Genomic DNA, 6,000 nt, shown 5'->3' with positions numbered 1-6,000 from the left:
TTAGCCAGAAAGCTCTTAACTCCTGCTATTTTCAGGCGGCTGGAATTTTGTCGTTAGAGCTCTAACGCTCACTTCAGACACGACTCTAAATACCAGCGTTAGAAAGATCCCATTGAAAAGATAGGATACGCAATTGACGTAAGGGGATCTGCGGTATGGAAAAGTCGCGGCTGAAAAGTGAGCGTTAGACCCTTTAATCACTGACTCCAAATACCAGCGGGCGGCCAAAACCAGCGTTAGGAGCCTCTAACGCTGGTTTTGACGGCTACCGCCGAACTCCAAATCTAGGCCTAAGTGTTGATAAACTACAACCTCTTACTAAATCACATATGATTTCTAGGCTCATAGATAGTGTCAGGTTACCAACTTGTGTTGCCTATTGTATAGGATAATTTGTATGGCATATATAGCAAGTGTTTATTACCTATTGTATTAAGCCTGATGAAACAGCCACGGGTTGGCTGAGAAACGCGTTGCTAGTTTTATATATTTTAATAAAGTAAGTGTTTGGACTTGCCACCGTACATTTTTATCCACCATCTGGTCCTCTGACTGCTGGGAGTTCCTGCTAAATCGGAGTCAGTCTACTGGGTGACTGATCCCAGTTTGCTTTTAATGCACCAAGGTAGGTGCCCTACTAAATGTGAGTGCAATCTTATTACATCTTACCTCACATAGTCAAACAATACTAGGCCATATTGACATATTTCTTTTGTTTACATCGTTCACAGATTGCTGAATACATACCGGAGGTCAGTCTGCTGGGTGACTGTGTTTGATCCCACTTTGTTCCATCTTCCCCACTAGGGATGCTACACCAATGTGAGTGTATCTACCACATAATATTTGTCTCTTATTCAAACAATATTGGGCCATGTGACGCTTCTGTTTTTTTATGTTGTCTACAGATTATGTTTAGAGTCTTTAGGTCTAAGACAGGTCTGTAAGTCCCTTCTTTCTTTGGGACAATGAACAGATTGGAGTAAAACCCTTGACCCTGTTGAGATACAGGTACTGGGATAATTACACCCACATCCTCTAATTCCTTAACACTGTGTAGAAAGACTTTGACTGAAGTTTGTGAACATGAGACAGAAGGAATCATCCTTGAGGAGGTCTGGACCGAAAGCTAATCCGGTAACCCTGAGAAATAATATTTCAAACCCAGGGGTCCTGGACTGACCTGCACCAGACCTCCTGAAAGAGACTCAGTCGGCTCCCTACAAAAACAGAATAGCGTTCGGGGGCTGCACCTTGATGCTGATTTAGTGGTGTTGTTTTTTTTTTTATTTCTTGTTCTTTGACCATGAAGAACCTGGCTTCCAGGCTGACTTGGAGAGCTCAAGTTTCTGATATCGTGAGGAGCCAAACTGATTTCCTTTTCTGAACCAAATAGAAACTTCCCTTTGGAAGGAAAGAATCATTATTCTATTTTTAGATATATCTGCTGACCAAGATTTGAAGCATAAGTATCTCCTTGTCAGTACTGCCATAGGCATATTTTTTACATTGATCTTAATAATGTCCATTGCAGCATCACACATAAATGCTTGAGCCATTTCCTCAGTAGAGGAATTGTCCTCCACCATTTTGGCTAGGAAGTCACACCATAGTGTTTCTGTTGCTGCCACACAGGTGAGAGAAACAGATGGTCTAAGTAAAAAACCTGTTTGGAAAAAGTTTCCTTAAGAAAGACTCTAATTTGCTCTCCATTGGGTCCCTAAACGAAGTGTTATCCTCCATAGGGATAGTCTTTGGTGAGAGTGGAAATAGTACGATCAACCTTAGGAATTGTTTCCCATACTTCCAAATTCTGTTCTGGAATAGGGTACATTTTTCTGAACCTTGTGGAAGGAGTGAAATGTACACCTGCCTTTTTCCTTAGCAATATAGTCAGAGACTAAATCAGGGACCTGAAACACCTGTGAATTTTTTGGTGGAGCTTTGAAAACAATATTTAACTGGTTAACATGCTTGTTTTCAGCAGGCTTTTCTTCAGAAATTTCTGAAATAATTGTGGATATGCTCCACCTTAAAAGCTAAAGGCATTGTCATATTCAGGAACAGGCTCGTTTTCACCTGATGACACTTTCCCAATAGGACTAGAAATATTTGCATCCTCAGATCTGTAACAGAGCAGGAATTTGGGGCTAAGGGGAAGGATTTTGCACATTAACCTCATGCGACTGAGATACTTCCCAAGATGTACGCTTATTTGGTTTGAGGATTGCCGTAAAACAATCTGTCACAAATTTGTACGTGCTGCTTTTAAATTCAGGAGTAAAATCAGCAGAATCAGTCTGAGTGACAAGTATTGGGAAAACTTACCTCTGAGAAGCTGAAGGTTGTGTTTGGTTTGCGTACCTCAAAATTTGCATGCAGATTTTGTTGACCTGGCATACCGGAACAGATTTGCAAAAAAAACAAATATATGTAGCTAGAGGGATGTCAATCTATGTCAATGCAGCTGCTGCAGTAACCAGAAGAGATCCCATCCAGTGCAGTTTTTGAGTACCGCAGAGAATTGCAGGAGAAAATACTGGAGTCCCATAGGGGGAGACTAGGGACAAGTCCCTGCGATGCCTAGCAATAGTTAAGGCTGAGGTCCCATTAGGGAAATGCTGTGCACATAAAAAGGCATTCCTGTGTCCCTGGTATAATTCAGCTGCTGTGAACAGTCTTTTATGATACTCCCCAGGGACTCTGGGTCTCACATAGGTCTGAGCTCCCAAGTTGTAATCCATAAGCAAGTAGCTGGAACAACCTCTATTCTCAACCATCTCCTATGAGGCCAATGAACAAAACTAAGAGAGAGATGGGAGGTGTTTTTTTTTTTTTTTTAAAAAAGCTCTTGTATGGGTTCTTGACCTTCTCGTAGTGGCGGGAAATATACCTCATATGTTGTGGAGGACTGTGGACCATCATCATTTTATGAAAGAAAAACATTATTTATAGTTGCAGAGACTCCATACTAAGGAAAAAAAGCCCAGGAACAGAGCTTCCACTGGGAGAAAAGTCTGTGCCAGGCTTCCCTGACTATGTGCCTGAGCATGATAGGACAGGTAGGAGCCTGAAAAGGAGAAAAAATGTCATGAGGAGAGCAGGTTAAGTCCCCTGGCTATGCTGTACCTGTGTTAGAGTACCTACAAATAGCCCCTGGGCTGTGTGTGTGCTGTATAAAGTCACTTACCTTATGCAGCACCCCTCCACTGGCTTACCAGGTAATGCAGCTGCAGCAGTATCCAGTAGAGATGCCATCTAGTGCAGGTATCGAGTACCACTCGTAATCTGGCCCTAAATCATTAGCAAAATATGTATCTTATTTACTTAGCATCCAGTATATCATTAGATTGAATATTAATGCAAGAAAAGAATAAGTAAAAGGGCAAAAAAAAGACATTTATTAGGTGGTCATCATTCATTTTGAGACAGAATCTAATAAATGTCTGCCTTACTGTAAAACTTTAAAATCTTGAGCTCACAGCCAATTAGGAAGCCGGGTGGAAGGTTGGCTATTTATATGAGTGCTTGTATGCATGAGGGTATGAGTGCTTGTATGCATGAGGGTGTGTATGCGTGTGCTTTTGGGTGCACACCCTAATGCAATAGTCTGCGCACACCTATGTCCCTGGAGCTGTACTTTAGACTATGCTGCTGTCACCTCTTTTTGTTGTGACGACTGGTTTCTGGCTGCCTACCGTTTGGCACAATCACAATAGTGCATTTTCGGCTGATTCCCACTCAAGTAAACAGGTTTTCAGATCATCAGTTCTTACCCAATTATCCCTATGGGGCCAAAAAGTTCTTGCAGATCACAATACATTTTCAAGTCACTTTTAAACAGCTTATTTTTTTGCCTTTTCTAATTTTACACCTCTAGGCACTTGAAAAGGACATTTTGGACATCTTTAACACAATTTCACGGCTATTTGCAAACAGTCTATTATCTTGCACATCTGTAAAAAGAACTCTGAAATGGCTAAAGGAGACAGTCTAGAAATGTTTTAAGATGCATGGTATTGATTCATTAATAATTCATCATCTCTTTTGGAGAGGTTACATACATATATACATATGTATACGTATATATATATACACACACACACACAAGTATATATATATAGATATATATATATATATATATATATATATATACACACACACAAGTATATATATATATATATATATATATATACACACACACACACAAGTATATATATATATATAGATATATATATATATATATATATATATATATATATATATATATATATATACACACACACAAGTATATATATATATATATATATATATATATACACACACACAAGTATATATATATATATATATATACATATATATATATATACACACACACAAGTATATATATATATATATATATATATATACATTGTATGTATCTGTTGGGTTTGTGAAATTCTGTAAAATGAAGAGGTTCTGCAGGTAAAGTTACTTCAGAACTCTACATCTACAATTGGCATGATTTTATATTTAATTTTTAATATTTTATTGTAAGTCACATTTGCACTATTTGTGACTGTCATAACTGTACACGATATTAGTGTTGTCTTTTAATTCAGTTTTAAAAGAAGATCGCTTAATCAGGCACTTTTAAAGGCACTTTTGTGAATGAGTTTGGACTTAACTTGCATGGAGACATGTCCCCTATGAAAACACGGTCACTTAAGGGTCCCTTAGGAAGATACATTGTTACAAGACAGCAGGTTCATGATTTACAGTTTAAATATTAACATTTAGTAAAAGAAGATATTACAATTCTTTTGCATAGAAACTCATAGCTGCCATTTTGTTTTCAGTTCACACCAAAATGGCAAACCATTATTATAAACAAACAATTCCTACTCTTTCCCCTAAAACTAGTGTGATGCTGGCAATGTTGGAGACAGTAAATTAAAATTTAAACTTAAATGGATTAGACAGAACTTTCCAATTTATATCTGATATCATTTTTGCTTAGTCTTCTTGGTATCCTTTGTTTAAGAGTAATCCCAGGTGAACTCAGGTGCCACCTGGCAGCATTTTTTGCAACAATGTTATACATAGTTGTAAACACTGCTGCTGTAGAATACTAAAGACACATGCACACTCCTAAGCTCCTAACAGCCTACCTAGATGTACTTTTCAACAAATAATTGAAGAGTAATTTGATAACAGAATAAATTTAGTTTGGAATTTGCAATATTTGTATATTTGGATCTGTAAAATGGTACAGCTAGGAGAGGTGGTAAATAACAATATCTTATGTCATTTAGGCGATATTTAAATCTAATAACAAAGCTTTTACATTCTTCCTAAATGTAGTTGTATATAATTTGTAATACTTTTTTATGTATATAGTATTATCAGAAAGATAATACACTACTGTAATTAAAAAGGTATCAGTTGTTGTTTTAAATAAATATAGACTGGCATTTGAATTTTAGAACACAAAAAACAAACCAAAGATGCAGGCAGAGAAGATTGTGACTTACTGGTGGGGAAAACCAGTAATTTTTTTTATTTAATGATTTTTTTTATTGATTTGGTTGTTAGAAGTTACAACAGTAAACAAATAGATCACAGAAATGATGAACAGTATATAACCTATTAATATGCTATGACAACAAACTACAGATATATGACCTTTCTATTTAGAAATAAGTATTGTAAGCCAAAAGAGTAATAGTTAAGACAGAAACGATTGTGTTTAATAAAACAAATTGGAACCTCTATTTTATGTATTGTTTAGTTCCTCTCATTTCACAAAGGTTCACTCATGGGCCCAATTATACATAAAATACACTGACCTGGATTACAAAAATGGACTTTGCGTGCGGAATAGTCACCTACTTGATATTACAAGTCACGCAGTATGGCTTTTCCATGATCTTTATGACCTGTACCGCAACGATCCATTCCGCATTCAAAAACTACCTAAATAAACCTATTAACTCCAAAACCGCCATCCGCCTGTATCGC

This window comes from Bombina bombina, chromosome 6 (genome assembly GCF_027579735.1).
Source record: "Bombina bombina isolate aBomBom1 chromosome 6, aBomBom1.pri, whole genome shotgun sequence".
Taxonomy (NCBI): Eukaryota; Metazoa; Chordata; class Amphibia; order Anura; family Bombinatoridae; genus Bombina; species Bombina bombina.
This window is presented reverse-complemented; position numbering follows the sequence as displayed.